This window comes from Schistocerca piceifrons, unplaced genomic scaffold, assembly GCF_021461385.2.
Source record: "Schistocerca piceifrons isolate TAMUIC-IGC-003096 unplaced genomic scaffold, iqSchPice1.1 HiC_scaffold_2521, whole genome shotgun sequence".
NCBI lineage: Eukaryota > Metazoa > Arthropoda > Insecta > Orthoptera > Acrididae > Schistocerca > Schistocerca piceifrons.
The window spans coordinates 494381-506157 of record NW_025728467.1 but is presented as its reverse complement, the minus strand read 5'-3'; positions in this window follow the sequence as shown (position 1 = coordinate 506157).

Sequence of the window (11777 nt, the reverse complement as noted above, 5' to 3'; positions counted from 1 at the left end):
TAAGTAATTTTGTTGTGGCTGCATGTGTATTACGTAATTCTTGGGCAACGGATCTAATTTCTTCAGTACTATTCCTAGCACAAGCCTTAATTTCCTTCCGTAATTGTTCTTTAGTAACATGAGATTGCACGGCGACGGTTGTAATCTGTTCATTAATCTGTTTAAAGTTCTCATTAATTTGCTTGATCGACCTGTCGTGTTTTTCACTAAGTTGTTGCTCGATTCATTAAGGTTGTTGTGTTTTTCATTCAACTGTTTAAGATTTCCATTAAGTTGTTTGTTCGATTCATTAAGTTGTTTATAATTGAATACCTGCCAGCAAAAACGTTGTAACTCTCAAAATGCAAATTGTACAGGAGGCGCGAAAAACCATTACCTATGCAACAGGTTTACGAACGGCAGAAATAGCATTCACAATCACTTGAAATGAGTCCATTGCTGATTAATGTCTACACGTTGTGGCAGTACGTGACCTGAAAAGCAAGATATTACAGATTTTCGTTCGGCATCCATACAAAAACGTTGTAACTCTAACTAGAGTAGCACACTTTTGTGAGTTATAACGTTTATTCCACTGATATTATTTAACCTCTAACAGTGTTTATTGGTTTTGTTCTGATTAGGCGTAAATACAATTTGCACTATACAATGTCGGAACTTGCGGGTGTTTGACTGAAGGTGGAAATATTGTTACAAAAGAATGGTTTGTAATGATAAACGTTCACATTTTCATTTCACAAGAATATAACGAAACAGAATCGATACTGCACACGCAGTTTAAACGAAACAGTATTAATAGTTCCCACTGTGTAACACGATTATTCATGGCACACAAGACGTATTGTTGCAAACGTACGTTTTGCGTGACCGACCATTACACTGTCACTTTACTTTATCCTTAGGTTCTCATAAACTCTCGGTATTTCTCATGACTGCATCTACACATGTCTAGCAGATTAACTTTCTTTTCCACAGAAACAGGCAATGGCTCACCATAAAGTCTAGGTAGGCCATTCAAGCTAAACACCACCGGCGGAACTGTAATACTATTTTTACCCCTGGAGCGTTTTACTAAGTTTGCTGAATAACAAGGCTGAAAGTAGTTATGGCTCTTGCGGCTCTGAAGTACTGTTGGGGAGTATGTTGATATCTTCATCCAAACATAATCCGTTATTTTGCATTTTGGATCTTTGCGGACGTGCTTTTCTATACCGCATAAATCAACAAAATCGTCCTGCTCCATGTAACGAACCAGAAACGAGTTGTTTGGTTGTGCAGTAGCTATGACCAGAACCCACCAAATGGTTCATACACAGAGTAGTTCTTCTTATGTTAATGTGAAATCCCTGTCACAAGGCAAAAAGCTGTGTCCTGTGATAAGAACTTTTTGCTTCACAGAGGTGAAATACTTCATGTTCAGGAGATATTGATACAAAGCAATATTTTTCCAGTTACTGTTCTTTCCTGTACATCGATCTGAACACACCCCTAAAGTTCTTTCTTCACACGGGTTTAGTACTGAAAATGTAGATGTTACGTACTTCAGAAGGCACGAAGTAATTTCGGCTGATCCCCGCTTAGCAACAGTTTCAGGCCATACACACATCCACATCTTATTGTCACCAACGTTATGTATTGCCTGCCTGTAGGTTGATTGCTGACGTTGATAGAAAACCGCACAATTGTTTAGGGTAGGACAATACAGCACCTGTTGAAGGACTGAGCATATTACAACATTGTTTTCGTTTGCTTTAGCTTTTGCTGTATTCTTCTCCAGCATTGAATAGGCTGCTTCCGCATGTAAATGGTGCAGTTCGCTTTCTTCGTCGATTTTCTTTCTCTCTGTTTCATTTTTACTGTTAACTAACTGCAGGAACAGTCTGTCACAATACCCACATGAATCCGAACTTGGTACTCCAAAGCGAAAATTATATTGTCCCCTGAAAATATTTCTGTGAGGTCTTTCACTGCACTGTACTGTCGGATTATCTTCTTTAAAGAATCGGCAAAGCTTAGAAATATTCAAATCGGATCTCAGGCAGAGCTTTTCATTCTTTTGTCTTGAGTAGTGGCTTTCAAGCTGTCCTGCAGCGTATTTGGACGATTCAAATGCCTACCCCTTCTGTCTTCTAACGGCACGCCACATTTCATCTTCCCTTGGAGCATTTGTACACGTCGAACTGTAATCCTATATACCATGTAAGACGTATGCATTGCCGGCGATGGGCGAGGCATGGCAGAGTCTCTGACCAGAGAGTAGTATGTAGTTAGTTGTTGCTTGTCGCTAGTGGGCATTAGTCTTCAGTCTGTGCTAGTAAGCAGTTGTCTGCAGTAGTCTTGAGTAGTCTGCAGTAGTCGACAGCAGTCGGCTCGTGCTTGCGCGTGTCCGCAGTCTGCTCTGGTCGGGAATTTGGAGGATGAGTGTTATTGTAGAAGGTAAAGAAGCAGACTTGCGCATATCTAGTAATGTATATTAACTGTCATTGATTTCTTTTAAAAAATGCCTCAATAATAGTTTTTATAATATAAAGTAATTTTTTAAAGAAAAGCATTCATTTCAATTTAAAGAATATTTCCAATGCATGATCATTCCTTCCAAGAATCAGAAAAAAAATATACGCCAGCATTGCACGAAGCTGTGCCGAAAAATTTCTGCATAAGAGCAGATATATTCGCAGTTTTTATTGAGGTAACAATTTTTCCTTTTTTTTTATTCAGAATACATGTCCGGGGCGCAGCGCTGCTGTCGTCATAAAATTTACCATGTTACTGAATTTTTTTATTATTTCCGGATTTAGGAATTGAATTTTGTGGTTACATTAAGTGTGAATGCATTTCTGCACGGAGACTATAAATAGGAGCCAACTTTGTTCAGAGGTTACATTAAAAATCAATTTTGTTCAGAGGTTACAATAATTTTCAAAAATCATTTAATTATTATTTTTGTGCGGAGGTTACACTTGGTTCATGGTTTCTTATTCATTTAAAATTTCTGTGGGGAGGTTACACTTGGCGACATCCGGCCAGGATCGTATTTCTTTGTGAATCTTATGATAAGTAGTCATATATCTGCTCTTATTTACTTAAATGTAGTTTGCATCTGGCGCAACGCATTTACTAATTTGTCACTCTTTCTTTCACAGATCATCGGCAATTTGTTGGTCTTTGTTGTAATTGTGTTTGTTGCATTTTGCATTGTCCTTGTTTCATATGTGCTTAATTCTGATTTGTGAAAAAATGCCGCGAAAAACTGTTAACAGTACATCGCGATGTGCAATGAATGAAGTAGCCGATTCGAATAATTTGACCGATCATACTAGCGACAGTTTGTGTAGTAATTATAATGCTCCATTTACAGACAATCAGTGCGTACTGATCACCAGTAATGATTTTGATGCAAATGATGAGCAAACAAATTCAATTGTGTCCTCTGTTAATTTAAAGACAATTGATGACGCGGGACGTTCTGTTACAATGAACGCTGCCCAGTTCAACACGCCAGATTTGCAAAATTTACGTAGCGAACAGATAATTGTTTCTAACGAAAATGAACAGTATACTCAAAGTAGGACAGATTTATTTGATTCAGAGGTAGTGACTAACAGTGCACATCCGATTGGGAAACCTTTTCGAGAATCACAGAATGACCAAATGGTTACACAAAACGTGACAATTGCAGGTACGCCATCAAACAGCACAGAAAATAGAGTAGGTAATATTGGCTTGGATCAAATTATGGCAGTATTGCTACAGTTTAAAAAGGAACACAACGACAATTTCAAACGACTTAATGAATCGTACAAACAACTTAATGAAAGTTTCGACAACCATTTCAAACAACTCAATGAAAAATCTGACAGGTCGATCAAACAATTTAATGAAAGTTTCAAACAGTCGAATGAAAAACACGACAACCTTAACGAACAGAACAAACAACTTAGTGAACAGATTACAGCTGTTACCGTGCAACGTCATGATACTAAAGAACAGTTACGTGACGAAATTAAGGCTTGTGCTAGTAACAGTAGTGAAGAAATTAGATCTGTTGCACAATAATTACGTAATAGACATGCAGGCACAACAGAATCACTTAGAGATGAAATTAGTGCAGTCGCTGAACAATGTTCTGAAAATGCGACACAGATACGCGACGAGTTTAATTTAAAGTCACCAGAACTTTCACGCACTCTGGATACGGAAGTCGATAAGAAATTTGAACAACAGATCAGCCAAATTGACGAACGTATTAACGTGACAGAAATGAAAAATGTTTCAGTCACTAACACGTCACAGCATACGCCACATTCCGAAATTTTACACACTCACACAACCAGTATAACTTAAGTAATTTACAGAGACCACGTCACTTAGAATACGAAGTGACACAGACAAACAGATTTTTATGCAATCCTGAACCTGTTCACACATTCAGAGACGATAACGTTGGTTACGAGCAACTTTTATCCGTAAACAAATCTAAGGTATTTAATAATGACAGAACACAGAGTCACGCTTTGGACTGGATACGACAATTTGCTTTTGTATTTTCATCAGCATTGCCTATAATGCAGAAACTAGAATTGGATTTGATACAACAACTTGCTTTTGAATTTTCATCGGCATTGCCTGTAATGCAGAAGTTAAAATTTATTTGTAGCGCGTAATTGACCTCAGGGGATCATTACGCTTTAATGAATATGTACCGTAGCGTGCACAGGGCCCCGAGCCGTAGTAGTGCTATTTCATCTTTAGTTTTCTGCACTGCTGCTTTCTCTTCTACTATCCTTTGTATCTATTAAAACAGCAACTGTCGATCTATCTAGGATTAAGAAACGTGTAAAGAAAACGTGATACGACAAGTTTTTACCGAAAGTGACAATTTTATCATTATACGTTCCCGAAATGACAAGAACTACCAGCGTAATTTTAATATCAGAGAAAATTTTAATCATCAGTATGTGTAAAATTATCAGCAACAGCGAACGCATTTTGGTAACAATAGAGGTTTTTTACCGCAACAGCATGAAAGCCAACCGGTTAGGATACCTAACCAACAATGTAATGTACAAGGTCAACCAAGCTTTAATGTTTCGCCGCCTACACATATAGCGTCAGCTCCAACAAATAGTAACGCACAGCAACAAGGAAATAACTACGTACAGAAAACACACTATTTCAATTCCTATCGCAATGCACCGTATAGAAATGACTATTATGACAGACGTAAAAGCAATGAGCACAATTTTCAGCGTACGTTTAATAACAGTCGGTTTTACCAGAAGCAGAATGAACCACAATAACAGAATATCATGAATGAACCAGACAGTAGATATCATCCCGAACGTAATACGTCAGGAAGAAATAACAGAACCGTACAAATAGTTGAAATGCCACAGCATCCTCCCGAAAATAATAGCACGTCAGATAGAATTTGACTAAATACAGTACAGGTTGCATCTTCCAGTAACGGAAGCAATACTTTTGACACGCAGAATCTTGTTCACGAGAATGTTATTTGAAACATGCTTTGTTGAATGCACCACTTTTATCACATCCAGATCTTACTAGAAATTTTTCCATTGCCACCGACAGTTCTAACACCGCTTTAGGTGTATATATATTTTTCAGGAAATTGAAGAATATGGCACTACAGTAATTAAAAACATAGCCTTTGCGAGTCGCATTCTGTCACCTTCTGAACGCAATTACTCTGTTACAGAACTTGAAACATTATGTGTTGTATGGGCATTTACGAGATTTTGGCATTTCCTTTATGGAAGACATACCACCGTTTACACAGACCATAGAGCTATACAGTTTTTACTTTCGGCTAAATTTACACACGACAGATTAAGTAGATGGAAACTTTATTTACAAGAATTTAATTTTACAATTGTTCACATTCCCGGTACACAAAATATTGTAGCAGACACACTATCCCGTTCTCTTAGCAACAATCAGCAAGACATCGCAAACAACTTCTGCAAAGCAAATTTCAGCGTCATGTACAGTCAACAAGTTTCATTTGAAAATTTCATTTCGTCGTCATTACAAGAGATAGCACAAGAGCAGAGTAAAGACAACGTGTGGAAAGAAATTAAACACCTTTGGCAAGATAGGAATAATGTTACCATTAGAAACCATTACACTGTACGCAATGACATTCTGTTTCGCCGCTCTCACCCTGACAGCAACAATTGGTTATTATGCATTTCTGATGAACTTGTTAACAAATTAATCTGGTATACTCATTTAAGTTACGCACATTTCGGAGCCAGAAAATGTTTTCTTATACTGAGACAGAACTGTTATTTTACCAACATGGAGAAACGTGTTCGACGAGTTTTAGCGTCATGTAAAATCTGCCAGCAAGCTAAATCAGACACGACTTCACATGTTCCTCCATTACATCCCATTGTACCTGTTAAATTGAGACACATGGCCGCTGTAGACATTTTTGGTCCGATTCCCAGAACTAATAGAGGTTTTTGCTACATCTTTGTCGCTATTGAACTCACTTCAAAATTTGTTACCTTCACTCCGTTACGCAAAGCTACTGCTAAAACTGTTTCGAAAGCATTTGTAAAACATTTTCTATTTCATGTAGGGCATGTACTGAAAGTAATTTCCGACAATGGATCACAGTTTCGATCTGCTATATGGACACGTATTTTACGAGCTAGAAACATTTCTCCGATCTATATATCCAGGTATCATGCTTCTTCGAACCCTTGTGAACGATTAATGAAAGAAATTGGTAAACTGTGTAGAATATACTGCCATAAAAAACAATTGATTGAGACACACACATACTCTCATTCCAGGATGTAATTAATTCCATACCAAATGAATCTGCTATGCTATCTCCGTCTGTTATTCTGAAAAATGTTGCACCACCTAACAAAATTAAAGAATTAGTATCCTTTCCTACATCGCGTCGACTACGCCACCATTAAATAATTGACATTGCGCTGAACAACATCAAACGTGCCGCAGAGCGCCGGAGAAGACAGCAAAAACAGGTTTGTACACGCCGTGACTTTCACATTGGACAGAAGATATTAATACGTACACACTATTTATCCAACAGAGGAAAGAGTAGATGCAGTAAATTTGAGCTTCTATACGCAGGTCCATATCGAATTCGCAGCATTCCTCACCCCAATGTAGTACACGTCGAAACTTTGAGAACCAGAAAAAGCAAGGGCAATCACCATGTCTCCAACATCAAACCCTTTATTGAATGAACATACTTTATGATTTATCAGACTGTAATGCCATTTCCTAATTTTTTTTATGACCACTTATGCAATTATATTTATGTGACTACTTACTGATGATTATCGTATTTTTTCTTGGCAAGTCCCTGGCGAGGTAAGGTTAGCAGGTCGCTCTTCTTGTCGTTACACATCAGACTGTGCACATTTTCCATTTTTCATGTATGTATGATTGTTTCCTGTTTTGTTTGTATGCACTATGAAATATTTAAGATATAACAAACACCAGTTGACTTTAACATTTTGCCTTATGATATCTCAACATCATGACTACTTTACTTTTTTTTTTTTTTTTTTTTTTGCTGCTATATTGTGATACACTGTGTACATTTTTGCCTCTGAACACTGTCTATGTTTTTGACATATTACGTTTTCTGTCATGCTATGCTGTATGCTCAAATATATCACTAGAAACTAGCTTTTATTTAATGGGTATATGATTTAAATGCAAGACATTAATCATTGTTCATCATTTTCAGAAAGCAATAACGTGTCAAAGAAATAAATTAAACAAACCACAGTGGATTACTACGAAATGGGAATTTCCCCTTTGGAATGAACGGAAGAAGACGCAATACCTCGTCACGAAGAGTAAATGGATCAGAATTAACAAACATTAACAAGAATATACTACACACATCGTACATATATATTTAATACACATTTCATTACCTGTTAATTCGAAGTTCACTACTTTTCAGCATAATATGCGTTTCTTCTTTCAGTTTAATAATCCATTTTGTATTTTGCAGGAGAAATTATTCATGAAATTAATGTGCTATAAGCAGTTGGTCATTACCGTTGCATTTTTTTCCCATTTGTGTGTCATTTATGAATGTGATCACATATACTTTACTTGTTTCATAACCTTGCTACAGCTGACTCATGACGAATGACGTTACACATCTTCATTTACAGCAATAACTAAAATACAAATATTTTTATGCCCCAGTAATTAATTATCGATCCCAACGCAATGCAATGCTAGCACAAAAAAACATGTATTACCAGTCCCAAATAATGCTACCAGTTTGAGAGAGTTCTGAGTAATACTGAATAATGTTTTCTAGTCACAGACCTTGAATAATAGTTACAGTATGTTACATTTTCAATATGTCCTTTGTCACTTGAATGATGAGTTCTGCGTAATGTTTTCTAACCACAGACCTTGAGTAATAGTTACAGTGTGTTACATTTTAAATATGTCCTATGTCACTATCATTCATGATCAGTTCTGAGTAATACTGAATGATGCTTTGTAATAATGCATAAATGCTATGCCAATAATTTCTGTAAATAATATTTTTGTTATACTCTATAAATCGTATGCCAATAATTGACTCTCATTTTGAATGATAACTTCTGAATAATACTGAATAAGGTTTTATAAAAATATAAGAATACCTTGTAACTGGCCAATGAGTGCCAATAATTATTTTAAATATGTCGTATGTCACTTGAAAGATGAAAAATGTTTTGTATTATTCAATACTTGCTATATGTTTAGTAACTGGCCAAAGAGTGCCAATAATTGTTTTAAATATGTCGTATGTCACTTGAATGATGAAAAATGTTTTGTATTATTCAATACTTGCTATATGTTTTGTAACTGGCCAATGAGTGCCAATGATTACTATAACTAAGTGAATTATGTTAATACTATGCCATTCATTAGCTCCTGTTTTGAATGATGACTTCTGATGGTTTGTAACTGGCCAATGAGTGCCAATGATTACTATAACTAAGTGAATTATGTTAGTACTATGCCATTCATTAGCTACTGTTTTGAATGATGACTTCTGATGGTTTGTAACCGGTCAGTGAGTGCCAATGTTCTCTGTAAACAGATTACTTATGAACATTATTCTGTAAAACTTCATACATGGTACAGAAATGTTCAGTAACTGGGCGATGAGTGCCACCAATTACTCAAATCAGTTGTTAGACCAGTGTAATTCTCAATGAAGACTAGTATGTGACTTAATGTCCTTCACCTTCTGACCTAATTACCAGAAATTACTGCAATATCCGTTTGTCTTGTCTATCCTCATGATCATGGAGCACTATATTTGGTTTTTGCACTAATTCTATGTTGGTGTACCTTACAAGAACGTGGTGTTGACACGACATGCTGTCCACCACCTTGAGCGATGGAGATGTTATTATGGTCCCACTGTTTGGTGTACCTAATGTACTACCAAAATGATAACATGGAATATTACTAGGACATTTCAGTGTCTTGGCTACACTGATTAATACTTCAAGAAAAAGAACTTCAGATTGTCTCACTTGGTGTTGTGCTTCTGTAGAAAGATATGGACTCTCAGTGCAGCTGCGTGCAACCTAAAGTGCTACAACCATGATGCAATCCTTCCCTTTCCTATCCTAGTTCTTGTAAAATAGTAAAAAAAGTATATCAGTGTGTGTGCACCTTTGTCATTTTGTTAACATGATTTCTATTCATTGCCTATACATTTGTGATTTCCTGATATGTTCAATACTACAGTGCGTGTGCACTTTATGTCATTTGTTAATATGATTTGTACTCATTCCGTGTACATTTTGTGATTTGCTGATATGGCTCTGAGCACTATGGGACTTAACTTCTAAGGTCATCAGTCCCCTAGAACTTAGAACTACTTAAACCTAACTAACCTAAGGACTTCACACACATCCATGCCCGAGGCAGGATTCGAACCTGCGACCGTAGCGGCCACGCGGTTCCAGACTGTAGCGCCTTTAACCGCTTGGCCACACCGGCCGGCTTGCTGTTATTTTCTGAACTACAGTGCGTGTGCACTTTTGTCATTTGTTAATATGATTTGTACTCGTTGTGAATACATTTTGTCATTGCTTGATATGTTCTGTACTCAGTGCATGTGCACTATATTTTATTTCATGTTCTGCACTTATATATATGTATATATTCTGTGATTGTAAATTTAGTTAATTAAGAAAAATTTGTTGCTCATGGCAAGTCCAATTGACTCACCATCGCTAGGAAATTTTTGACCCCCCCCCCCCCCCCCCGCCCCAGTGGAGGGTTATGTAAGACGTATGCGTTGCCGGCGATGGGCGATGCATGGCAGAGTCTCTGACCAGAGAGTAGTATGTAGTTAGTTGTTGCTTGTCGCTAGTGGGCATTAGTCTTCAGTCCGTGCTAGTAAGCAGTTGTCTGCAGTAGTCTTGAGTAGTCTGCAGTAGTCGACAGCAGTCGGCGCGTGCTTGCGCGTGTCCGCAGTCTGCTCTGGTCGGGACTTTGGAGGATGAGTATTATTGTAGAAGGTAAAGAAGCAGACTTGCGCATATCTAGTAATGTATATTAACTGTCATTCATTTCTTTTTTTAAAAAAAATGCCTCAATAATAATTTTTATAATATAAAGTAATTTTTTAAAGAAAAGCATTCATTTCAATTTAAAGAATATTTCCAATGCATGATCATTCCTTCCAAGAATCAGAAAAAAATATACGCCAGCATTACACGAAGCTGTGCCGAAAAATTTCTACATAAGAGCAGATATATTCGCAGTTTTTATTGAGGTAAGAATTTTTCCTGTTTTTTTATTCAGAATACAGGGCCGAGGCGCAGGGCTCCTGTCGTCATAAAATTTACCAGGTTACTGAATTTTTTATTATTTCCGGATTTAGGAATTGAATTTTATGGTTACATTAAATGTGAATGCATTTCTGCACGGAGGCTATAAATAGGAGCCAATTTTGTTCAGAGGTTACATTAAAAATCAATTTTGTTCAGAGGCTACAATATTTAAAATTCATTTAATTATTATTTTTGTGGGGAGTTAACACTTGGTTCATATTATAAATAAAATTTCTGTGGGGAGGTTACAACCATGCACCACGTTTTTTGGCATACCTGAATTTTTCTGCTCCTCATCTTAAAAAATACTTGTATGTGCAGTGTCTGCGCGAAATGGTCTCCTCAGTCTCCCTATCTTTGATGTCTACTATTTCAATGCCCGACGAAGCCAAAAGTCTGGTTTGTACATTATAGTCTAAAGCGTAGAATTCTTGAAACAGCTCTGGGTTGTCCTCTATTTTGAGTGTTTTACACCGGTATCGACATTTGCAGGTAGCAATCTATAAAGGGAGCACGACGTAATGATAAGTATAGTTGACCACTTTAACGCCAAAGGTAAAGGCTATGACTTTGCATTACAATATAATGTTTGCGAATAAGGTATGGAATCTTCCATTTCACAGTTATATTGTGTTGGATTGACATACAACGTTTATGCATCCAGCTGTTCAGCAGGTACTGGTTTGCTATTGTGGGCCAAATATGGTTGCCCCGAATTCCGTTTGTGTTTCTTCACAATCCTCTTTCATTCACTATACTTAATTTTCCGTTTCCGGCCCCTTTTTATATCTTTGCACATGCTCTGACTTAACGTCACACAACGTTCCTGCTCCATGTTTACAACGTTTCTGCATCCGAGCGCCTCGCGACGAATGGGAAACAAACGAAAAATGGCGCTTA